The 27,335-nt window shown below is 44.7% G+C and overlaps 1 protein-coding gene across 3 annotated transcripts in view; it reads right to left on the reverse strand.

Annotated features, from left to right (window-relative positions):
- Nucleotides 1-27,335, reverse strand: part of Wasf3 (WASP family member 3) — a 93,545-nt gene that overhangs the window by 48,750 nt on the left and 17,460 nt on the right. The window lies entirely within an intron of this gene.

The following is a 27,335-nucleotide window of genomic DNA, read 5'->3' on the forward strand; positions in this document are numbered from 1 at the left end:
CAAGTCCCTCTTAGTGGTCACCGGTGGCAGAAGTAAAACCTGGAAGGCAGGCCAGGCACAGGGGGGATAGCAGAAATAATACAGGTTCTGAAAGAGAGAAAAGCAACTTCAAGTCTTCCAAAAGAACTATCTGAACATGCCTCAGCTATACTAGTTCAGAAGACTTTGAGAGCCATCACTGTGAAGACGGCCACTAAACTTTGAGAACACTTGTCAAAGTCAGCTACGTACTTGCAATTAATTGTGAAGAATACAAGAGAAAACAGGCACTGGATAGATGGCAGGGAGGTGAGGAGCATCTGCCTACTGCTCCTGCACAGCAGGTAGCTCAAGACCAACTGCGACTCTAGCTCCAGGGCTCTGGCACCCCCTCCTCTGACCTCAACAGCACTCGTGGACACATATACGGCAACACACATGTATACATAAAACTAAAAAGAAAATAAACCTTTCTTTAAAAGATGGCCTTTTGCCCTAAGTAATTTGTATATGTTATCAATTTACTTATAAATACAGAAAATTATCCTTGGATTTTGGATTATCCAGGCGTCCTTTTTCCTCTACTAGAAATGCCATTGCCCCCACCTGATGCATGCTTTTGAACAGTTGGTCCCCAGTATGTGGCGCTGTTTGAAAAGGTTATGGTATCTTTAGGAAGTAGAACCTTGCTGTAGGAAGCACATCCTTGGGGTGAGCTTAGAGGGTTTAGGACCTCTCCCTCCCACCCCACCCCCACACACACACTTCCTGTTTTCTCTCCCTGCTTCCCATGTATGGTCGAGATATAACCTCTCAGGTTCCTGCTCCTGCACCATGCCACATGCCTTCTCCTCCACCAGAGACTCTATGCTTCGGGAACATTAAACAAAAATAAACTTCTTCTACCAGTTGTTCTAGCCATGGTGTTTTACCAGAGCAACAGAAAAGCAGCTAATCTACCAATACCTAGGCTCATTTTAGAGATGGATACAGCTAACTAACTGTGTCTCGGGGAAGGAAAGTGTCCAGTGTCACGGTTTCCGAATAATCAGTTATACCCAGGAAGTCTCCGATCTGTGCGGAAGTCTATCAAATCACTACTTTTCCTATTAGCTAACATTTGGTAAATACTGTAAACAGAACCAATCCTAGAACCAACATCACACATGGGTCCAACTTAGTTTTCAGAGGAGGCAAAACCCCTACTGCAGTGAAGAACTGGAGTGTCAGAGATGACCTGATCACAAAGGACAAGCAAGCACCCAGATGGCTGACCGAGATGGACACAGCACCCGTTACCAACTGGATCATGTGGTCTCTCTTCAGATACAAATACATGCAGTTTTCTTCCCTGCAAAGATGCTAACGTTTGAGAATTAACTAGATAGTGTTAGTGGTCAGAGCTATTACATGTGAAACAAGGCACAGCTAACAAGAGGTGAAATCCTGGTGCTGAAGAGATGGCTCAGTGGTTAAGAACACTGATTGCTCTTCCAGAGAACCTGGGTCTGAGTTCCAGCACCCATATGGCAGCTCACAACCATCTGTAACTCCAGCTCCAGAGGATCTGATGCCCTCTTCTGACCTCCATGGGAACTAGGCATGTATGTGATGCACATACATATATACATGCAGGCAAAATAGTCATACCCCATCCCCCACCCAGCTTTGGTTTTTTCAGACAGGGTTTCTCTGTTTAACAGCCCTGGCAGTCCTGGAACTCGCTTTGTAGACCAGGCTGGCCTTGAACTAACGGAGTTCCACCTGCCTCTGCCTTCCTGTTAGGATTAAAAGTGTGTGCCACCAACCGCCAGGTTCTAAAAACAAATTTTTAACAAGGTGAAATCTTGCCAGCTCAGGGGCACGCGGTTCCAGCTCTTCTCATGCTCAGGGTTAAACCCAACAATCCCGTGTGTCTACCATCCAGGACGGCTCCCCACCAGTTCCCGCCCGTCATGTTCCTTTGTCAGGGGCACTGACATGTTCATACCACTTCTAGCTTCCAGGCACCCATCTCTACCCTTTAGAATGCAGCCTAGTCCTGGCTCTTTCATCCCCTTCCACACCATACTTCTTAATCGATACATTCGCAGTCACATGTCACACAGCTAGTGTGTTCCCACTCTGCGATGACCAAAGCCCCATCCTGCATACCAAAGTGTTTCTCGGTACACCAGAAGGAGCAAGTGAGGTTTCTGGTAACAAGTACTTTACAGAGGTTACAATGGTGCAAACCAGCACAGGGCAGGGGCCAACCACCTAGAGGGAGGCAGTGGACGGGCTATGGATTCAGAAACTGACTTTGAATCATAATTTGGATGGCTGGTGACACAGCCCTGCACTAAGATGAGGGAGACGTTTACAGGGAATAAAGAGAGAGACAGGTCATGATCAGAAGTGGAAGGGAAAGCCAAGCTTTCTTCCACACTGGGGAGTTGAGGAACACCCCAAGGTATCCTGCCCACCTAAGATCCCTGCCGTGAGGGAAATGCTCCAAAGAATAATGCTGAAGCAGACAGCCTCCAGCTACCTGGAGCACTGGGTCTGGGGGCCAAAGACCCAGCTAGTATGATGGAGGGACTTAAAGTTTTATTTAATTTTAATTAATGCTAACATAGCAATAATTTGAAGCAACTGGACACTGTGTCAAACAGTGCCACCCTGGGGTTCTGGCTCAGATAGTTGGATAGAAGCTCCTATTACAAGTATCTAAGAAAGAAAGAGTGTGAAGAATAACACGCACACATTCAAGTATTCACTGACTCCAAGAACAAACAAATCAGTAGTGAAAGGGGTGGTCTTTGGGGAGCTACACCCCCTCCAAAATCACATCAAAGATGGATCTACTCATGGCCATTTGGGCTCTGATTAACGACCTCAACATGGCAGCACCAAAATGCACTCTTGTGGTCTCCAAGTAACTGTTAAAATGTTGCTACCAAATAAAACTTGCTTATAATGAGTACATCACAGAGCCATATTGAGTCACAGCATTGGATAAATAACCACCTAGTTTTAGTATTGTTATTGCTTTCAAGTCTTTTCCTAAAAGCAAGAGAGGAGAGAAGGAAGAGGACTAGCCTTTTACGATAACGAACATGAGTTCAGGTAACTTCAAATGCACTTCAGAACATTTATGTCAACAGCACCACAAATTACCTTCAGTCTCCATTTCTCAGCCCCCAGCATGAAAGACGACTGGATGACGCTCAGGAACTCTTTTCTATGGGACATCTTCCAAAGCCAATGATAATCAAATTTTCCCTGGAATCAGTCGACTGATCTCATTTGTTCATGGCATTTAAAGTCAATATGAAATAAGGAATTCTGTGCTATGAAAATGTTTCATGTCAAAACAGACTGTGTCTAAACTGCTCACTGTTAATCTGCCCAATTGCCCTAATCTGATTGCATTAAACCTGTTGACTATTTTGGTCCACGACATGGCTCTTAAGCCTCCCAATCCTAGCTTCACAGCAATCAGAAGCTGACATACACATGATTCGCATGTGGCTCCTCCTGGGGCGGCTGTTTGCTTGCTTGCCTCATTTCCATGTTCCTCTCTCTTAACTAGACCCCACTTCCATCTACCAGATAAGGCCAGCAGTGTTCTCAACTATTCACAAATGAAGTTCTGTTTGCAACACCCTGCTCAATCCCATAAAACGTGCGGCCACTATTAGTGTTGGAAAAGCACACATCATAAAGCATGACATTACAGGGAACCGGGGATATAGTTCAGCACAGAAAAGGAAGGACAGAAGGAGAGAACGAGAGAGGAGGGGGAGGAAGGGGAGGGGAAAGGGGAACAGAGAGAGGAGTCATGAAGCATATGTCTCACACCAAGAGCAGCTTTTGTGTTTTCTCTGAGGTCTCTGAAGTTTAGTCCTCACTGAATTACACACCGACACCTTTTACAGCACAACAGCAGGACCATGTTTACCTGGCCCCACGACTTAATACAACATCTAACTGAACTGTTAAGAGATGGTGGGGGAGCCACTGTTGAGTAACAAGAGAAGGTCCTTACCCTTACAAATCTTTACTAAACTTTTAGGAAGACACAGGTAAATATAAAACCGGTAATGGAGGAGACAGTGGAGTAAGCTCAAATAAAAACACCAGGTGGCATGTATTAAGTGTAGCAAATCACACTGCCAGCTAATGCTTTTGCATCTGAAAATTCTTTTTAGATTATTTTATCTTATGTGCATGAAAGTTTTGTCTGCATGTATGTATGCACACCACAAGTGGGCCTGGTGCCCATGGAGGTTAGCAGAGGATGTAGGATGTCCTGGGAACAGGAAGTGAGGATGGCTGTGAGCCTGATATGATATGAAGGAAGGAAAATCAATTCCTGCCATAGTATGACTTTGCAGAATGTGTGTTTGACCAAGTTAACAGTTCCTGTTCGAAAATCCTGAAAGGAAGACCATGGAAGGCTGTTGTTTTGGACTGAACTGCAACAGGCCTCTGTGGGTCAGACCTAACAAGAATGTTGTCATTCATGCTAGGCGCCACACCATCGAACGGAACCCTGGAATGAACCGACTTTCAAAAGGGTGGGGGAGGTAAAACTGAAGAAAGAAACAATAACCAGTCAATCAGAAGAGGTCCAGTTTCCTGGGCTGCTGTGTAAGAGCCCTCTGTTCTGAGCGTAGATGGACAGGGATGCTAAGGTAACCAATCCATTCTTCATTCCTTATTTCTGCCAGTGAATCCACGCCTATCTGCTCCTATCTGATCTGCACACGAAAACACTGTCTTCACCTCCCACTACCTGTCAGACACCGCATCCCAGGCTGGAAGAGTGTTGGTGGGATGTATACAGAGCGCTGAGAGAAAACCAGCTCTAGCTTCTGCAAACCAGAAGGATCTAACATTCACCGGGGGAACAGTGACACACCAGAGATGCCGTCGTTTGAATACAGAGTATATAAAGTGAATGTAAAGATAGAGGGTTGACATCACCTGAACACCATGCTATCAAGCTGCTTGCTCCTGCCACATTACATACAGTGCACATGTGCCTCCAGGGAGACAGGGCCTCTCATAGTTGACTTCAGCAGCATCAGGTGTTAAGAAGCCCGAGAGACACACAGCCTACTTAGTGAGGGCTCCCCTCCACCAACTCCTGTCCACTTCTACTTGAACACTGCGGAGGCCCAGAGGGAATTAAGGACTTATAATCCCCGAGACTAAGCACCGTGTTCTGAAATAAGGCTTTAGTACTTAGGGGAAGTCTGCATCCTTGAAACATCAAACCAGTACTTCCTGCTCTAACCCAACACCAGTGCCTGGAATCTCCAACTCCGGCACCTTTCTGTGGTCTAGCCCAGGCCTAAAGGTGCCACAGGAGAGATGCCTGCCCTAAAGCCATGGCCAGCACACAAGGTCTACTGGGAAGGCACACACCCTTCTAGGCTGCATGACCAGTTTGTCCCCTCAGTAAGTATCCACTTCCTTGACACGCTCAGCACAAATCGGGCCCCTGGTCCTTGACCCTGCAGCACTCCAAACAGTGAGGTTCAGTTCTTGAGCACAGCATCCAAGGCCTTACACGCAGGGTGCCAATTACTTTTCCAAGGTGGCCTTCAGGTACTTCTCATGAGCACACATCTCCCCGGCCCTAGCAGGCCAGCACCAGCATTTCCAATCCCTTTCTTACCAGTGAGCAGCCAGCAGTGACACTGTTGAGGAGCACCGTCAGACACCCCGCAATGTCCATCTCCACTCTCTATGCCCACTGCACAGGATGGCACCGTGCAGTGGGCACTGGAGCCAGTCTCAGTCTCATCTAGGCTTCCTCCCCTTACTCACCAAGAGACTAAGGGCAGGCCTTTCAAAGCCGTTTCCCAAGCTATGAGGAAGACACTGCGAGACTCACTAACTGACCTAATCATAGGAAGAGCCAGCCTCGGCACATGATAACACCAGCCACCAAGCACCGCCACAGCCTGACCTGCAACCACCCCACCAGTTCGAAGACTGCAGAACTGGGTCACCGCACACAGATCCTAACCCCTGCTGTCACCCAGAAAGGATTTCACAGCAACTTCCGATCAATGTTAGCCTAGAACAAAACCAAGACACACACAAAACTAAACTCTGAGATCTCTTCTGGAAAGGTGCAGCCAAGCTCTGGTATTAAATTTGTTGAGTTCTTCACTGGTATATTAAAATTACTGATTCACTGGAGAATAAAAACGGTAGAGGTTGAAGATGGTCAGATATTCATAGCAAATACACTTGGTTTTCGAAGGAAAAATGGATTATCTGGTTATACAATGCTTCAACCTACACAGGCCGGGTGAGTGTTTTTTTTTTATGCTAGTCTCCCTTGGTGGGCAGATATGGCCCTAAAAGTTGTCAGACTTTTCATCCTAATGCCACACTACCTCCCCTACCTCCCCTATTTCATACTTAGTACAAACACAATACCCAATCATTTGACAAATAAGTGAGTTTTCTCAAATGCCTAAACAAAAAAAAAAAATGTTTCTGACCTATTTGAGCAAGAGAAAGCTGGCTGTGCCTTGTACTCAGTGACCTCAAATCAAATCTGCACATGCACTTTCAAGAGTCATGTGCGCTTGGCATGAGAATGAGTGCTGGGAAGCAGCTGTTTCCAGGCCACCAAACAGTTAATGAGCCTCTTTGAAATGAGCATCAAAAGATAAAAATAAGAGTGATTTGTTCAGGATGAAATAAGGCTTCCCACTTGAGGAGTCGATGACGAGAAGCACGTGGTCAGGCTGGTGAACAGCATCACCGCACATCAACAACGTGGACTGGTCCCAGCTGGCTCCAGGAAGCAGAGTTCTTGAGCTGTACTCAAAGGTAGCCCAAGAACTGGAAAGAAAGCAGCAGCCAGGATGGGACAGCAGACGGGATGGGGTCCAGAGGGTGGACACCAATTGGTAACAACAGGACCCATGGACAGGAAAGGCAGTGGGGCCACGGGATGCCTGGTTGACTCCTTTGTCCGGCCTCACAGATAGAATACAGCTTCCTCATTAAGCAGTCCCCAGATTCCAGAGTTTGTAGAAGTGGAGCAGCATGTCCTTGGCTGATCTTCTGGCTTTCTCTCTTCCCATTGCTCTTGCTCCTTCAAAGACTGCAAACCAGTGGCTCCCAGGAAGTGCCCCTGTCACATGGTAAATTCTGAAACAGATCTGGGCCGAGTGGAAAGCGACCTTGCCTAAACTGGCTTATATTTTTCTATCCTTTAATGGTTGAATCTTGAAATGAGAATTCATCACTGATTCAAAGAGATGCTAAAAATAGCACGCTACAGAATACAGAATGAGAAGCATCACACCATCTTGCTCTTAGGTTTTTTCCCAGCTCAATTTTCTTCAACGTACCCTTCAAATGTGCTGCCTTTTTATTAGCCAAAATGTAAAACATTTCAGATACACAAAAACATTAATTTTCAATATCAATTACATATCTATTGTTGAAATTTCTGCAATATATCTTACCTAAAAATGGTTTCCTAGCCAGGCGTGTTGGAGTGCACACCTTTAATCCCAGCACAGGTGGACAGAGGCAGGTGAATCTCTGTGAGTTCAAGGCCCCAGCCGAGTTTATGTACAAAGTGAGTTCTAGGACAGCCGGGCTACATGACTCAAAACAAACAATGACACAACAGTGTACTGGCTTACCCCCTCTACTTCTAATCAGGGCCTTCATTAAATGACTATGATTACAGGAATACAATCTCATTTACATATGATGAATGAATTAAAACAAAGCAATCATTCATCCAGCTCTCCACCGAAAAGGGCAAGTTATTTTTATTAATAACAACTTACAATTGAATCCAGAGGGTCATTTACAAAAGGCTTTTCACATAAATTATCTTATTCAATCCTCAACACTGACACCAGCAAGGTAAGAATGACTTTTAAAGCATTTATGTGTATATGTATGGGTGCGCCTATAAAAATGTCTACCATGTGTGTATGAACCTGTAGAGACCAGAAGTGGGCACCAGATCCCCCCAGAGCTGGAGTTCTGGGCAGCTTTGAATCTCTTGACATGTGCTGAGATATAAATGCTGATCTTCTAGAAGCACGCCTGACTGCCGCTCTTAAACGACTGAACCATTTCTCCAGGCCCAAGAAGTACTCTTATATATTCAATAAATTATGTCACAAGCTAAACAGTGAAAAATGCACACTTACAAGTTGCACATCAAGGATCTGGAACATAGCTTAGTAGCAGAACACGTGCCTAGTATCTTGAGGCATTAAATTCAATTCCCCACACTGGGGAAAAACAAAAGAATCATACATGAAGAGAACATGGAACACACCTACCCACAAAGCCTGCCCCTTCCACTCCGCATCCCATTCTCTTCTCAGCACGCTCTGGGACCACCTCACCCAGAAGGACCACCCCTCCCCATAACTGCAAATAAACTCAGAACCCAGGTGATGCTCAGCACAAGCTGCCTTCTATCACTCTGATGTTGCACTACACACTAAATAAACAAATGCAATTAACACTGAATCCTCAATACTCCACAGGTGCCAGAATCAGCCTACCCACCCCAACCCCACAGCCTAGCCTTTCCTCCCCTCAGCTCTCGGGATGGAGAAGCGTTGTTCTGTTCCTTTCTTTTTTTTTTTTTTTTTTTTTTTTTTGACTTTTGCTGACAGCTGGAACTCTGCATGCTACAGTTCTTTGGCAGAAAGAAAAAAAATGTAACAACATCCCTAACAGCTACTCCCACCTCCCTTGAACTCTGACCTCCTTCTGTTTCCTGCTCCCACTTCTAAACAGGCGACAGAGACCCTGACCTAAAACATCATGTCCAGCAACTACCCAACACTGAAAGTTAAGTGTTAGCCTGATCATGGAATTACTCTAGTTTTGACAATGGAAATAATGATAATTATTACATAAATGAGCAAAAATACCTGGGCAACCTGCACCTGGATTAAATGAAAGCAAAGAAGCCCGAGGAACATCACAGGAAGATTTTTTTTCCATTATTACCATGAAAATTTTTAGCATTCTAGAGTCAAACTACATTTCACAGCTAGCTGTAATAAGAAATCTGATACAAAGAGTTTGTGTATAAATTACCTGAGGATAAAGTATGCTCATGGCTATTGTAACAAATAGATCTATACACTTCTACCCACAGAAGACTATGTTCAAACACAATTGACAAACACAGCTGGGCCACTTTACAACACAGCTCCACCCCACTCTCCCAAGCCTCTGGTCTGACCCATATAAAGTGTCAGAGAGCTAAAGGACCACTTTTATCTGACACTGTTGCCATAGCAACAGGAGAGTGAATAACAAGGAAAACTGGTACGTAAACATGGTATCTTTGTTGTGTGGTCCATGAGCCTTTGAAGCTGGTTTGCTGGAGGAATGTGGAAAAGTCTGGAACTTCAAGCTAGATAAGCCCTTGGATGTTATAAACAGAACTTACTGGATCATTCTGGTGGGAGCTCGGAAGACCAGAATGCTGAAAAAATGAGGACATTTGATGGTCCGGCTCATGAGGTTTCGGAAGGGAACAAGGAGTCTACCGGAAACTCGTCTAGAAGTCATTCACATTACATTCTGGCAAAGAATGGCTACATCAATGTTGAAGTCAAAGGTAATGGGCTAATTTGTCGGCACGGGATGGCATTTAGGCTACTGGCATCATCCAGTATGTATCTATAGTGACAGAGCAAAAAGTAAAGTGGAAAAAAGATGAAGATGTGCAGTTCATGCAGGAAAAGTGTGAGCAGGCTCAGCCTTGCAGATAAAGCGGGGTTGAAGGTAGCTGTGATGGCTAAAGAAAGCAAAGCCATTAAAGAGAAACCACGTGCTCCGCACTAGGATAACACAAGAGGGGCCCAAGAGGCAAGAAAGACCTTACCCACTGAAGGGTCCATCTACTGAATACGCAAGTTAATCTGAAAAGGAAGGCCCACCCGAGGGATTCCCTGTTTGAAAACCATCACCTAGAGAAGTGTTTTGCATCCCAAATTAGTGGCAGAACTTTGCAGTGTTAACCACGGCTTCTTTTGCAATCATGAACTAAGCATGAGTAAGGAGGACGTGGAGTCTGATGCCAAGGTTCCATGGAGGCACTGAGGCTAGGTGCTGTGTGGCAGGGTCAGACTTGCTGTAAGGAGGCTCCGAGAGGCGATGACAGAAAGCTGTGAGGGTGAAGCAGAGGTTCTAGTGGCGATCTCAGAATATTAGAGATGCTAAAACCATGAGACATCTGCTGAGAAAGCTGAAGACTTGGAGTGGAACTAGCCCAAGAGAGAGGCTATGTGCTGCAGACAGCTACCTAAGCCCTTCGGAGCCCAGGTGATCCCATCATTAGCCCCATATGCCAGACATGGAGCTGCAGATTTGGTGTTTCCCTGCTGGGTTTCAGTCTTGCTTTAGTCTGAGTATCCCAGCCTTCCCTTTGGCAATGGTGATGTTTACTTGATACCATTGCATGTTAGAAGCATTTAGCTGGTTTTTTTTTTTTAATGTTGTAGGGATTCACAGATAAAAGACTGCCTTAGTCTCTGAAGATACTCTGTACCTACCTTTTAACAGTGTTGGGGAATGTTAAAGATCATGGGGACTTTGAAGTTCGATTGCATGTATTTTGCATTATGAATTAGGAGATGACCACAGGTCTATGGGGACTGTCGGCTGTGGGAGAGAGAATAAGGCTGTGGTTTAACAATGAAGTGTGTTAATGTCAAATTGACAAGAAGGTAGATTTTTGTCAGCTCAGTATCCAGAATCACCTACATCTCTGGGTGTGTCTGTGAGGAAACATCTAGATTATGTTAATTGAAGCATGAAAACCCATCCCATGCACTGGGATTCCAGACTGAATGAAAAGGAGAAAGTGAGCACTGATATCCATCTTTCTACATCCTGAGTGTGGGTGCCATGTGACCAGCTCCCGCTGCCATGGCTTCTCACCATGATGGATTGCATGACTTAGATCTATAAGCCAGCAAGAACCCGTATGTCCTTACTTGCTTAGATTAGGCACTACTGTCACACCAATGAGAGAAATAGCCAGCACAGTGATTCACCAACACAAGAGTAGCTCTAACATTAAACCCCACCTCTGCTTAGTTAAGTGGCAGTACTCATCCCATTACAGCATCCAATACAATCTTGCCAGAAACATTTTCTGTGACTCTCAAGCCTGTATGGTAAAAGGAAAGGGAAGGGGGTGGGGGAGAGGGAGTAGGTCTGCAGAGATCTGAACTCCATCTGTAGATCAACCTCCCAAAACTCTGGGCACTGGTGAAGATACTATTGACAGATCCTCAAGTGCCCCCTTTCAGAGTGTGAAGATAGAGAGGACAGGCTATCCCAGGCAAAGAGCAAAGGGGAGTGGGAGGCACATTTCATGAATGGTAGCTATCACTCCTCTGTGGTGGGCAGCACCGTGTGGAATCTGTCAGCAGACAGAGAAGGCAGCAGAAGACCACAACTGCCACACTTAGCTGCCTCACCAGGATGCTCTGAAGAGGAAGTGCTAGCATCACCTCATACTGGTGTGCGGGTGAATGAAGAGGGAGTGTTAGCATCACCCCACACTCATGTGCAGGTGGATGAAGAGGGAGTGTTAGCATCACCTCACACTCGTGCGGGTGGATGAAGAGGGAGTGTTAGCATCACCCCACACTCGTGTGCAGGTGGATGAAGAGGGAGTGTTAGCATCACCTCACACTCATGAACAGGTGGATGAAGAGGGAGTGTTAGCATCACCCCACACTCATGAACAGGTGGATGAAGAGGGAGTGATAGCATCACCTCATACTCATGAGGGTGGATGAAGAGGGAGTGTTAGCATCACCCCACACTCGTGTGCAGGTGGATGAAGAGGAAGTGTTAGCATCACCTCACACTCATGAACAGGTGGATGAAGAGGGAGTGATAGCATCACCTCATACTCATGAGGGTGGATGAAGAGGGAGTGTTAGCATCACCCCACACTCGTGTGCAAGTGGATGAAGAGGGAGTGTTAGCATCACCTCACACTCATGAACAGGTGGATGAAGAGGGAGTGATAGCATCACCTCATACTCATGAGGGTGGATGAAGAGGGAGTGATAGCATCACCTCACACTCATGAACAGGTGGATGAAGAGGGAGTGTTAGCATCACCCCACACTCATGAACAGGTGGATGAAGAGGGAGTGATAGCATCACCCCACACTCATGAACAGGTGGATGAAGAGGGAGTGATAGCATCACCCCACACTCGTGTGCAGGTGGCACGCCCCTTCTTCCATCCCTGCATGTGATAGTGAGAGCACCAGTCCAAAGGACAGTGCAGATGTTGTGGCAACAAAAGTATTAGATGTCCCTGGCCTCTACACTTGGTACAAACAGAAGTGAGTGAGAGTCAAGCCTGGAAGATTACTTCTAGAAAACTGTCTAGAAAGCAGGACTTCAGCTTTTTTTCATTAGCCTTTTATTCAGAACAAAATCATCTCACTCTAAAGACATTTCTGGAAACAGAAAGCTGCCCACTCCGCTATGACAAGCAAACATCTCAAAAGCGCTCTCCGCAGTAATCCAGGCAGCCATTCAAGCCCATGAAGTTGCTGTGCCCTTCTATACACTCCACTCCACCATCTTCAGAGTGAGCCCAAAGAGAATGGCAGATCAATGAATGAGTACTTCTGGGGATACTTACTAAATTCAAGCACAAAACTTCCATCGATCATAGCTGACATCTGAACAGCCCATTGCATTCACAGATGATGCCTCTGGAAAACTGTATCCAAGGGGTCAAATCAAACCATGTGGGGACAGTGATGCCCTGGGACTTACAATAAGCCCAGAACAAAAAGACACCTAAATGAAGGAAATGCCAGGTGTCAACATGGTTTCCCTAGGAAAGCAGACATCCACAGCTGTGCTCGGCATGGCAGCACAGCACCAGTGGGGATGAGATGGGACCAGATAATTGCTTAGCTTTATAAACAATGTGTGAGCTGATAAGAGGAATAGGACCTCTGGAGCCAACCCTGAACAAGTCTGCATCTACCTGCCAGCCTTTTCAGTGAGCCACTACCAAATACACGAGGTTGGGACGCTGCAGGGGGAGAAGAATCGAGAGGTTTTCCTTCGCACACCTGTGGATGTTCTTGAACGCACAGGTTACCTGGCACTGGGAAGGAGGCTGGAGGCTGGAGCACAGTCCTCCTGAAGGAAGGCAGAGAAAAAGCTCTGACAGCTGTAAGACAGAGAGAGAGAGCTCCGCTCTTCAGCTCAGCAGCTGGTCTATGGAGCACATAGAACTCGCAGGTCCTGCCAGACTCTGACCTAAAAGTCCACTAGAAATAAAGCTTGAACCCAGAACAGGAGACAACAGAAGTGAAATTTCTCTGACTAGTGCTGCTACAAGGCCAAGCCCTCCTCAGAAACCCACACGGCAGTGTGAGAAGGGATGGACAGGCCCTTTGCCTGAAGCAGGATTTGTTGTCGTTGCTGTTATTTTGTTTTGTTTAAATAAATACACCCATTTATTTAGTTATTTATTTTACATCCCAGCCACAATTTCCCCTTCCTCCTCTCTTCCCAGTCGTTAGCCCATTTCCCCTGTTCCCACTCCCAATCCACTCCTCCTCCCTTTCTGTTTAGGAGAGGGCAAATCTCCCATGAGCATCAACAAAACATGGTATCAAGTTGCAATCAGACTAAGTATCTCCCCATGTATTAAAGCTGTACAAGGAGACCCAGTATAAGAGACACAAGGCAAAGAATCCTTTAAAAACCAACAGAGGTAGACCTAGACTTGACCCTGAAACTGCAACCAGGAGAAGCAACCCTGAATGAGGCCATAAAGGATCTGGTAAGCACTGTTGAATAATGTTCTTGTACATTGTAAAGATTTGTCGCTCATATTGGTTTAATAAAATGCTGATTGACCAGTAGCCAGGCAGGAAGTATAGGCAGGGCATCCAGACTGGGAAAATTCTGAGAAGAGAAAGGCAGAGTCAGACACCCGCCAGGCACAGAGGAAGCAAAATGAGAATGCCTTACTGAGAAAAGGTGGGATCAAACACAAGACTAAACATAGATAAGAATTATGGGTTAATTTAAATTGTAAGAGCTAGTTAATAATAAGCCTGAGCTAATGGGTCAAACAGCTTATAATTAATACAAGTCTCTGTGTGTTTCTTTGGAAATGAACAGCTACAGGACCAGGTGAGACAGAAACTTCTGTCTACAAATGGCACCTAAATGTTTGGCAAGAATTTTCACATAAAGCCTGAGAAAGTTTAAAAAAAAAAAAAAGGATTCTAGACAGATAAGAACAGAGTCAAGCACAGCTTTTGGTAACCATCTTCACTCCAGTAGGCTCTGTTTGCTGGCAGTGAGTAGAGGTGTGGCTCCTTTAAGAAAGGCTTCCTAACTCAGCATTAGCAACAAAAACCTCGCAGCTCTTTTAAGAGACCCTGCCACCAAACACTTAAAATGATGTTTATGAGCAGCAGTGGCATGCTTCTTGGTGACTGCATACACCTAGAAACCCCACAATGTTGTGGCAATAAATATGGCTCCCACCAGTACCTCCACCATGAAACTAGACTCTCAGGAAGCCAAGAAATGGGGTGGAGTCAGCCACCAAAGCCGCATCTTTAATCCTAGCCATATAGTTTAGCAGATTAAAAGACTCATGGTCAGAAAAAGATAGAGATATGCAGTAAAGACAGATTCAGATTTAAAAAAAAAAAACCTTAAACAGTTTACAGTGTATTTAAAAATACATATAGGCTTGGTAGAGAAGATAAAGTCCTTAAAAAAGAAATAGAGTAGCCAGACATGGTGGTACATGCCTTTAATCCCAGCACTCAGAGGGCAGAGGCAGATGGATCTCTGTGAGTTAGAGGCCAGCCTGCTCTACTGAGTGAGTTCCAGAACAGTCAAAAATACACAGAGAAACCCTGTCTCAAAAAAATTAAAAAATAAAAATAAAAGAGTTTTTTAAAAAAGCCACGTAAAGATGGAAAATACTCAGAGAATCTGGATACTGTATGTTATTGCATTGTTTTTTAATTGTTTGACTGCTGAAGAAGGAACAACAGCGACTTCCTTATAAATAAATAAATAAATAAATAAAACACAATAAATAAAAGATATTTGATTATAAAGCTGTTGGATTAATCCAACCTATATATTTTGAAAATGACTTGACTTCAAAATTTAAGTCAAAAGATATGTTACTTTGGAGAAGAGGTTTTGCTTTTGTTTCCACAGGAAATGAAAGACTGTGGATTCATTCTTGGTTAAGAAAAATCATGTTTGATAGAGAAAGACCCATTGATAAATCTCCAATGTGAATGGATGGCCCAGATGATCCAATGTTTCAGAGCACCTCTGTTGCAGTTTCCTCTGAGTTTTAGATCCAGAACAGCCTCAAGACTGCTGACGGAGATGATCAAGCCTCACAGAATACTCCAGTTCATAATTTAAAATTTTCATTGGGTCCCCATAAGATTAGCAGTGCCCACAATCAGCAGGAAGGAGCCTAGAAAACAATGTCCACATTCCAAAAAAATGGATTAAGGATGTTTGTCTTTGTTTAGAGTTGTTGATTACAAGTTGTTATGGATAATGGTCAGGATAAAAGCTAAACAAAGAAGATTAGATTCAGGGTTCTTGTTTTGAAAAGAAAAAACAGGAAGTGCTGTGGGATAATGGTCTTGTACACTGTAAAGATTTGACACTCATATTGGTTTAATAAAACTCTGATTTGTAAGTAGCCAGGCAGGAAGTACAGGCGGGGCATTCAGACTAGGAGAATTCTGGAAAGAAGAAGGGAAGAGAGTCAGTCACCTGCCAGATGCAGAGGAAACAAGATGAGAATGCCTTACTGAAAAAAGGTACCAAACCACATGGCTAAACATAGATACGAATTATGGGTTAAGTTGTAAGAGATAGTTAGTAATAAGCCTGAACAATAGGCCTTCAAACAGTTTATAAAGTTTAATATAAGACTCTATGTTTCTTTGGGACTGAACAACTGTGAGACATGGAGGGACAGAAACTTCTGTCTACAGGTAAGAACAGTAGATGGCCGTGAACAGTAAAGGATAAAGACCAGTGAGATGGCGCAGCAGGCAAAGATGCTTGCTGTCAAGTCTGACATCCTGAGTTCAAATCCTTGGGACTCACAAAGCTGAAGGAGAGAACCAAGTCCTGAAAAGTGTCCTCTGACCTCCAAAAGTACGCTGTGCCCCACATGTACCCATATTCACCCATATACACAGACAGAAACACACATACATACATGCATACATACACACACATACAAACACATACACACACACACTAAATTTAGAAAATGTAAGCTGTTTTCAAAAGATATAACTCTATCTACAAACAGCAAACCTAGAAATTATAATCTCAGAAATAAAGGACGTGAGTTTAAGAACAAACACAATAACAAGGAAGGTCTATGTTCTGAAAAGAAAAGTGGAGAGCCAAATAAACCCAGAAGGCAAGGAGAACAAAAATGGGAAAGAAGAACAACTGGGTTCATCATGTCTGAGAGGTCTGCAACTGTGATAATCCACGAATACAAGGAGCTCCATCAACCCCACGGAGGGCAAGTGCAATGCAAACTATAGCTGGCACAGCAAAGCTCTGTTCCATTTCCGTCACTGTGACAAATACCTAAAAAAAAGAAACAGTGTAAAGGAAGCAAGAGTCATGGGTCACAGTTGCAGATATTAAGTCACCGTGGCTGCGCCATTATTTCTGGGTCTAACATGAGCAGCCACTGCAGAGGGCAGGGTGGGACATGACTGCTCACCTGGTGGCAGCTGGAAAGGGTAGCAGGAAGCAGAGATAAGTGAAGGACAAAATGCCCTTCAAAATCAAGTTTACTTGACCCAGCCAAACCATGGTCCAACGATTCCATAAAGTTATGCACTTTCAGAGGACACATCCAGTGATGATACCAGAGGCCTCATGAGCTGATCATCCCTGAATGGTTAGAGCCCTGAGGTAGAGACCAGGTAGATTTACACCTGAGCCTTTCTGGGAGGCGCTTCATCTACAAACCAACAGCCGGACTGCTAACTGAAGAGAAAACAGTCAAAGCAACCAAAAAGAAGAGGCCTGTTAAAGAGGCCTGTTAAAGGAAGGCGGAAGCAATAAGAGAAACATAACAGAAAACTAACTCACCATGTCCTCTGCACAGCGTCAGGGACTTGGACCTGACTGGGGGTGGCAAGAAAAAGAGAAAACGACAGATCCTCACACAGACAGAAAGCTGGGACAGCAGTCTGAGCTCTCTGATGGAGAAACTGTAGCCCCCTGAAGCTCAATGTGTTTATTACATGCAGCTGAACAGGGAGGAGCGGTTACTGCACACACATTAAACAAGGAGGCAGGATTATTCTACACAGCTGCACAAGGAGGCAGGCTTAGCTAATCTAGGTGGGAACAGTCTCTGTAGGGGAGCAGTCTTCGGGTTGGACACATCTGGGGAGGGAGAAAGCTATGATGGATGTTTTCTTTATACCCTGTCAACACTTGACTCAGAGGAAGGCTTTGCCATCCTTTGACATGACTGTGCCCATGTTAACAGGACACCTTCACTCAGGACTTCACTCACTTGGGGCTTCCTCTGTTCCCTATACTAATTCTTACCAAAAATTATGAAAGCCAGAATAGAAAGGACCGTGGGAACCAAGGGAACCCCAAGTGAATGTGTGAGGAGAAGGAGAAGATGGAGTCTTGAATGGATGAGGAGAGGATGGAGTCCTGAGTGGATGAGGAAAGGATGGAGTCCTGAGTGGATGTGTGAGGAGAGGATGGAGTCCTGAGTGGATGTGTGAGGAGAGGATGAAGTCCTGAGTGGATGAGGAGAGGATGGAGTCCTGAGTGGATGTGTGAGGAGAGGATGGAGTCCTGAGTGGATGTGTGAGGAGAGGATGGAGTCCTGAGTGGATGTGTGAGGAGAGGATGGAGTCCTGAGTGGATGTGTGAGGAGAGGATGGAGTCCTGAGTGGATGTGTGAGGAGAGGATGGAGTCCTGAGTGGATGTGTGAGGAGAGGATGGAGAACTGAGTGATGTATATTATTGACAAGGATAAATGCCTCAGATCTGTGGGAACTGGCAAAGCTTTCCATACAGATGTTGGTAGCCTTTGAAAAACTAGCAACCACAGTTTCTTCCTGCCAGATGACTGAAACTTGAGATTCACTGACAGAGACCTCCCATGGAGAAGAGTTAACCCCTCCCCTTGGCAGTGAGATTCCAGGTTGTTGCGGCAGAGTGAGCCCAGCCCAGGGGCACCAGATTTTATGGACTTGAGTCTGTGTGGCTTACTTTCTTCATTCCGTTATCCCAGTCAGGTTTCTAGGACCAAGCAGAGCATGATGCAGCAATGGACACACATTCAGACTGCTTAGATGTGAGGAAATGACCCCAGGATCCTTCACCCAGCAAGAGTTACATAAAGAACTCCCAAAACTAAGTGAGAATATGGGGTTGGAAAGATGGCTCAGCATTAAGAGGCTCAATTCCCAGCATTCTTTTGACAACTGTCTTAACTCAAGTTCCACAGGATCCAGCACCCTCTTCAGGCCTCTGTGAGTGCTGTATGCACAGGGTGTGCAGACACACACACAGGCAAAACACCCACTTTATATGCATAAAGTAAAAATAAACAAATCTCAGGTAAAAAGAACTAGGTGAAAATAAGCCAATTATGAAACTAACCAAAACATACACACACACAAAAAAAAACCCATTTCGCCAAAGATGACACACACAGACGGCAAATGAACAGCCTTAAAGGTGGTGACCAACACGAGCCAGAGGAAAATGCAAAACAAAACCAACATGAGAGAATGTTTCACACAATAGATATTTGTAATAAAACACTGGCAGCTAAAAATCCAATCGATGGACCATTCGCACTTTTGGGGGGCAAACTGAAATAGCACAGTTACTCCAGGGACTGTTCTAGTCGGGCTACACAAAACCAAACACTCCCACGACTCACTGCTCAGCAACCATGCTCTAGGGTGTTCCTCTCACTTGGGGTTACAGAAATGAAAGTTTTTAATCCCAGAAAAATCTTACGTGAAGGTTCATTTCAGCTTTACTGCTAGTACCAAAAAGCTGTTTGGATGGGTGGTTAAACAAGCTGCATGGTGACATACTAGTCAGCAATAAAATATGCATATAATGGATATAACCACCTGCACAGACCTGAAGGGTGTTTGCTTCATGATAAAGGGAAAGCTAAAAAGACAACATATTTGAGACTGGAGAGATGACTCAGCAGTTAAGATATTGTACTAATTATGAAGGATGTCACTACTGGGGTACCTGGGCAAAAAATAGATGGGAAACTGTAAAATATATAATATATAGGGAGTAATTTTCTGTGAGAGTATAATTATTGTAAAATAAAAGACACTTTCTGGCCAACCAAGCCTGAACAGACACAAAGCCCCCCCAGCTCCTGGGGCTGAATGAAAGCACTGAACTGTGCAGAAAGAAGAATGCAGGAAAGTCAAGAGCACTGGGCACCGTGAGTTCCCACTGCGACATCCCTTAGTTCAATGCACACTGCTAGTCAGCTCCTCCACAGAAGTCCGTGGTAGTGGAATCAAAGAGCGGAACAGTCAGTCACAGGGGTTGGCACACCCCCCCCCCCGGGTATAATCACCACCAAAGGACTCAGTGAAGGACTCGTGGCGGTCACACAGAGAAGGAAGTTGTCATTGGGGAGAAAGTCTTCACCGAATGGATCTAAAGCTGAATGTAGTCAATAGTGAGCAATGATCCTCGGTACAGAACTGCGGGTGTATAAAGAAGACACGTGAGGGAAGTGCAAAGGGCTCCAGACACCAGGGGAGAAGAGAGAGAATGCCCTAGGGAATGACAAAAAGGGTGGATAGGCAGAGCACGGGGCCTCTGCTGAACCAAGGGTTCAAACATCACTCCACGAGCAACTGGGAGGGTTTGAGGGGCTGGATCCACTTAGGAAAGTAGGGGAGAGGTATTTTAGGGAGGTAACTGGACAGTATGGACATATATCAAAAAAAAAGGCAGGGCAATAATACAACAGTCCAGAAGAGCATAGCTTCAGCCAAAGCAACATCAAAAAACACAGGAACGAAAGGCGTGCTGCGACACCATCACTGCAGCAAACAGTTCGAGGGATGAGAGGGTCATCTGGCCTGGTTAGCTGCAGCAGCTCCCCCATCCAGGCTAACACCGTGGCCTCAGAACAGGAAGCAGAGGGCGGAATGGGAAAGAGGGCTGGGCTGTCACCCTCAAAGGTCCACCCTACAGACCTATGTCCACCCACATCTGCCCAAGTCAGGCCCCTCAATCAAAGCTTCTATAACCTCCCCAAACAGTGCTGCTTGCTGGGGATCAGGTGTTCAAACATATGCGACTCTGGGGAACGGTTCAGGTTCAAACTGTAAGGAATCACATCTACAAGCTAGTTAAGAAAAAAAGCAAGACAGAGCTGAGAATCCCTTACAGTTCCACTCAAGATTTTGCTGTCGTCTCTCTCAGAAGAGTTGCAGAGGCAGGAAACATATTCTGATGGAAAACTAAAACTTACACATTGGGAGACAGTGAGTCCCTGGTGCAGGGGAACATCCTGCTGTCTCCAAAGTGCAGAGCTGCAGCTGGGAGCGGAAGCTGCAAATCAACAGCCTTGGCTGCAGTCAAAAATCTGGAGAGATGCCCAAGGCGGTGAAGGCAAGGGGAGAAGAAAACAGTACATGGATCGTACGCGAGCAGCTCCTCTGCTTCCTTCGGCTCTCAGTATGTCAGTCTTAAATCGTTTCAACTGACACTGGCTTCTGGTAATAAACTCAGATATAACTAGATATACCAAGCCAAAGAGTTAGGGCAAATTATGTCAGATCTACAAATATGCAGTATCAATATGCTCCATTAAATTTGAGGAGACTCACATTCATAAAACCCTCTTTATTACTAAAATTTTTCTTAGCAGGTAGTAAACACAACAATGAGTTTCATGCTGATATCCTCATGCACCTCAGACCTCAAAGTCATTCTGAGACCAAAGTCTTTCCTTCCACACAGCCAAAATCGGATCACCCTGCTGCTTCAGTCCTAGCCTAAGTCTTGCGCCTGGTTTTCTGGTCTTTCCTCTTATTCCTAAGAGGCTGATCTCCACCACACAAAAGCCAGAGTAACCCTGTCAGAAGAAAGAACTCTTCCAAGGACTGAAGGGAACCACCCAAGTTCCCTCCCTGCCCTCTGGGTGTGTGTGTGTGTGTGTGTGTGTGTGTGTGTGTGTGTGTGTGTGTGTGTGTTGGTCTGTCTTTCATTCTTCTTCAGCCTTGTGCTGAAGTTGTGTGGAAGTTGTCACATCCACAGGCGACAACTACTGAGGATTTAGGCTCCAAAGCAATTTGTCCTGGAATGTTCTTCCCCAACGCCCACCCTGTTGTACGATATTTTGATCATCTTCTGATAATAAAGTTTGCATGGAGTCAGAGGATGGAGCTAGCTACTACCAAAACCATTAACCATAGAGGTTTGGAGGACTGTGGGCAGATAGGAGACAGGAAGTAGTAAGGCGGGGCTGAGAGAGGGCCTCCGCCCTTTCGGATGGAGGAACAGAAGAGTCAGGAAGTCAGTGGTGACTGCTCCCCTGCTTCTCTGATCTTTCAGGTTCTTACCCCCATATCTGACTCCCGATTTTTTGTTGATAAAGAATGAGTAGATAACGCATCATTGCCCACACTTCTTTCTCATCTCTGCTTAAACATCACCTGCTCTGACCCCACTCCAACTAAAACTGCCACCCCAAGCCTCCTTCCTTTAAAAGAGCGTCCTTCTCCGTTACCACCTGTGAGCTTCTCTGCAGTACACGCCTCTTCTCCCATGAGACTTCCGCTCTGAGCGCTGGGCAGGGAAGGGCAGGGACTTCTTAATATTTTGTTCAGTCATGTGTCTCCAGTGCCCGAAACAGGTTGTGGCATACATACAGTTGTTACTAACTAGCTGCTTAAAATTAAAGTGAAAAGTGTATCTGGCATTTCATTCGAGTTTATAAGAAGAAACTAGAGAAATGCTTTCAGAAAGTCCAGGTGATCCTCGTCTCTGCAGTTTTGTTTATGCAGATTCAACATGTTGAGGCAGGTTGGGTAGATGCAGGAGAAAGCCATACTCCACTGAACATACACTGACAAAGCAGGCTAAAATATCATTGAAGTAACCTCCTTACCCTTAACATTCAACAATATCCCAAAGAGCAAGACATCTCACAAATGTATCTACTACGGATGCCACAACAGACCAAATTTCTCCACTACAGTAGTACCTGACTGCTGTCCAAGCAAATCACTTTCTGCGGCACACAGTGGTTCCTTTCTTCTGAGCTTAATTTGTGGTAAAGTTTGATATTTACCAATCAAGACATCTCCCAACACAACACCCTGGAGAGGGACCATATGGTAGTTTAAGTAAGAACTGTCTCACATTGGCTCCTGTATTTGAAAACCTGGTCCTCAGCTGGTGGCACTCTAGGGAGGTTTAGAAGGACTGGCTTTTCTAGATGAAGTTATCGCTGAGAGGATAAGCTTTGGGTTGTCCTTCCTGCTTTCAAAGCAGGCACTTGTCAATTCTGAGATTAACCATGAGTAACATTAAGCTTCCTGACACAACAAATAAACTGCATCCATACTGACTCTCCCAACCAGAGTCTTAGCAGTGCTCACCAATCTGGTTAGAAAAGAGAGAGAGAGAGAGAGAGAGAGAGAGAGAGAGAGAGAGAGAGAAGAAACCAAGTAAGCAGCTGGGCGGTGGTGGCACACACTTTTAATCCCAGCCCTCAGGAGGCAGAGGCAGGCGGATCTTTGTGAGTTCGAGGCCAGCCTGGTCTACAAGAGCTAGTTCCAGGACAGGCTCCAAAGCTACAGAGAAACCTTGTCTCGAAAAACCAAAAAAATAAAAAAATAAAAGAAAGAAAGAAACCAAGTAACCATGCACCTAACCAGTTAAATCTGGTTGTACCTACAGCCCAGCACCACAGAGGGTGGGGGCAGAAGGAGCAGGAGGCTCAGCAGTGCCAGGGCAACCTGAGCTACATGGCATACTCTCAAAAAAAAAAAAAGGCAATACCTGTTGGGCACATGGTATGCACCTTTAATCCCAACACTCTATAGGTAGAGACAGGCAGATCTCTGAATTCCAGGCCAGTCAAGATGCTAGGTGAGACACTGTCTCAAAAACTAATTAACTAAAGTGTGTACCTGCTGATCATTTGGAAAATAGGTATTTAAAAAAAAAAAGTTCAGCCTCACGCAACATAAAGAAATGGAAGCCAGAGGCACAATACAATGCAATCCATAATTTAATTTATTAGATTAGCAAAAATGAAAACATGGAAAATCCCAATGCAGGCCAGAATGTGGGAGCAAGAAGGCACTTGAAGGCTCTAGCGGTGGCAATGTGGACAGCTGAGAGGGGTCACAGCTCAAATTCAGCTCTAGAAGAAAGAAAGACGTGACCTGTGGTGACAACTGAACACAGGAATCAACCGGGACACTGGCAGAATAAACCTGGGGAAGGATGCCCACACAGACATGACCCAAAATGGGCCCAAGTTGTCCTCCTGAAAAGTGAAAGGGTAACTGGGCAATTCTGGTTTTATCTTGTCACACACACTCTGAACAATGAAAACATACATACATACAAATGCCATCAAGAGCCCCCTCCTGCCCCGCTCCACCCCTGGCCCCAGCAATTCACTACTACTATTTAGGGCAAAATAAATAACATTTGAGGGGTCATTAAACTAACCCTGCTTTGAATTTTTTACAGTTACCCTCTAGGACACTCTCTCTCTCTCTCTCTCTCTCTCTCTCTCTCTCTATATATATATATATATATATATATATATATATATATATATTCTAAACTCCCTTCCTCATCTTGATAATTTCAATAATGATCATTTATATCAGGCCATTTGGTTATCATATTTACTTCCATCTGAGAACATTATTTATAATTCTTCAATAGATTGTCTAGTGTAGCCACACAACTTTGAAACCTCAACCTCTTCTTTAAAATATGGTTAAAGCTTAAGAAAAGTTGTTTTAAATCCTGTGACAATTTTAACAAATCCTCAAAATAATTTTCCAAAAGGGACAAAAAAAAACCCACCTCATTTAAAAAGTTCATTTTCATCTAACAGCGCATCATTCACCAACAACTGAAGGCCAATGTTCTCTCATCGTCTGTTCTATTGTTTTCCAGTCTTTCACAGAGTTACATGAACCATGGATTTGATCTGCCCATCAAGGTCTAGAGTCCGGCTTTCACAAGCAACCACAGTCTTGACTGTCTTCAGTAAACCAACCGTTCTGTTGGTGGCTCTCAGAAGAAGGCTTCCTGCAACCATGAACGACGCCCTTCCTTCTGCTGCAGATGCACGATCATGTTCCGTGCTTCAGATATAAGAGCCACCCTCACTCTGTCTGTGGAGAACTCTGAAAACCTGGACGATATGCTTCTTCTCCAAACACCGACTGGGTTAGAGGAAAAGGCAGAGAGAGATGAGCTTGCCAAAACCATCTCAGAAGCCTCTCTCTTTGTAGGAAAGCCCTTTTCCTACCAACGTTTCAATGCATCCCTTAACTGGACTGGTGGACAATGGCCTTCCATTCTTCACAGCTGGGTTTCACGGGAACACGGAGCTGAGCCGTCTGCCACGAGCGGAAGACAGCAGCTGCGCTGCTCATGGATTTGGAGAGTTTCTACAACAACCCTGGTGATTGATGAAAATGCAGACAAAAACAAAACAAAACAAAACAAAACAAAACAAAAAAAAAACGCTGCAAAGCAAGTCTTCAAGGACCAGGAAATACTGTCTAAGAATAAAGCATAAACCTAAGTACTGGTTTCCAGAGCCAATGTCAGACTGAAGTCTACAAATGAGTTTTCAGATCAGAACTCAAACAGGGCCCCCAAGAACTTAAATCAGAGAGAATGTCTTTCTTGGGCATCTCTGACCATCTTTTACGATCCAGTCAGAATAACTTTAAAATTCTCCCAAAAAAAACAAAGAAAATCTCTAAAAGAAGAATAAAGAACAGAGACCATTTCTTGTCACATACTAAGACATTCTAAAACACAATAATTAAAAGTGCTATGTTAGGCGGAGCACCATAACCCAGGCTATGACAGAACAGGAAAGGGCAGAAATGGAGCCCCCTGGGGTGACCCACAGCCAGGAATTCGACTCTTGGGAGGCTGAGGAGGGAAGACTATTGAGAGTTCAAGGCCAGCCTTGGGTCACAGTAAGTCACAGGCCAGCCACAATTACAGAATGAGACCTAGTCTCAAAAATGAGGAGAAAGGGAAGGAAGAAGAGGCAGGGGGAGGGAGAGGGAAGAGAAGGAAAAGAAGGAAGGGAGGAAGGAGAGAGAGAGAGAGAGAGAAAGAAACTGAATGTACAAAAACGAACACATTCAGTGTTAACATAGCAACCAGAAATACATTAGCAGGGGGTCATTATCGGACGTTTTATGAAAAAGAAGAGTCAAATATTTCAATGGTAACTACTAAGGTCTAGAAGATACAAAATTTTTCAGCAGTCTTAAAGCAGAAAGGTCTTTTAAATCATTATGAAGGGGACTGGAGAGATGACTCAGTGGTTAGAGTCAGGGTGCTGAGGGGATGGCTCAGTGGTTATATTGAGGGGGCTGGAGAGGTCACTCGGTAATTATATTGAGGGTCCTGGGAAGGTCACTCAGTAATTATACGGAGGGTCCTGGAGAGGTCACTCAGTGGTTATATTGAGGGTCCTGGAGAGGTGGCTCTGCAGTTACAATCACTGGCTGCTCCCCCAGATGACTACAGTTTAACTCCCAGTACCTACACAACCACCTGTAACTCCAGGGGACCTACATGCACCTGATGTGCATGCATACACTCAGGTACACATTCACAAACCCTAATACAATAAATAAATCTTTAAAAAAGAGTTTTTTAGAAGAACTATCTTTAAAATCCTAAAATATTTTAGTGGGTAATATTAAAAACTGCAAGAAGATTTTTGTTCAGAAGTGTGCTTGTTGCTACACTGTGGGAAAGGGAGGTAAGCTTAAGACTGGACCAAATCTTCACCATCTGCCTGGGCAAAAGATGGGTCAAAACACTGAATTCTCTTACCAGATGCCAGTGAGAGCAGAGGCAGCATGGGGAGGAGACACAGGCATGGAGTAAACATCTGGAGAAACATCCCTGAGCATAAATGACTTCGCCAGGATTAAGAAGGGAAAAAGCGCAGACCTGATACCTTTAAAAGGCCATTAATGGGTCATAGCCACTGCCTTATTTACAAGACGAATATCCTGTGGGTTTTAATGAGACTCATAAGCCACACACCAGAACTCTGATCACGAGAGGCCACCAAGATGTTTTGTTTGGACAGTCCTGATTTAAGTAAGGTTGGCTTGAAGGAACAATCCCAGTTCTGTAGGCACTGCCACCGCTGCCCTTTCTAAATATGGGGTTGGATTTAATTAGTAATGCTCAACTCTCTGCTGAGATGGGAAATGCCAACTCCAAGCCTAGTCAATGCTTTCTCACTTAGACTGATATGACTGTCTTACACTAGATTTACATTGCCTTTGATAAAAGTGCATACACCTGACAACCTGAGTTCAATTCCCAGATCCAGATCCCACAGTAAAAGAGGAAAACTCACTCCTGAAATTTGTTCTCCAACCCCTGACACACACACACACACACACAGGGCATGCATGCATCCACACTCACATACACACACATCATACACACATTTACAGAAGATGTTTAAACACAGGGAGGCTCACTGCCGCAGATCCAAGCAGAAGACTCCATCCCCTGAGTATGAGCTAGTGTTCACTAGCCTGTTCCTGTTTAAACACAAGGACGCAACTGTCTCTATTCTTGATGATGTCAATTTAACTAGAATTCCCTATTGTCATAGAATGCCGCCTTTCACTACCGAACAACGTTTTTGAGTGGTTTGGGTATAATATCAAGTAAAGAAGATGCAACAATTCTCAACACATGAAAAAGAGCCCACAAGAATCACAAGGGATCACGTCATCTGAAAAAAAGGAGTTGGGTCAGTAGTCAGCAGGGAAGTCCGACCATCTGATCCCATGAAGAGCTGGAAGAGAGAACAGGCTCCACAAAGTTTGTCCTCCGACTTCCGTAAGTCATGCTGTGGTGTGCACACTCACAATAATAATAATAATAATAATAATAATAATAATAATAATAATAATAATAATAATTTTGAAGTGGTTTTGTTTCATTTTTTGTTTTTCTTTTGTTTTTCTAGACA

The sequence above is a fragment of the Myodes glareolus genome, chromosome 2, assembly GCF_982192425.1.
Source record: "Myodes glareolus chromosome 2, mMyoGla1.1, whole genome shotgun sequence".
Taxonomy (NCBI): Eukaryota; Metazoa; Chordata; class Mammalia; order Rodentia; family Cricetidae; genus Myodes; species Myodes glareolus.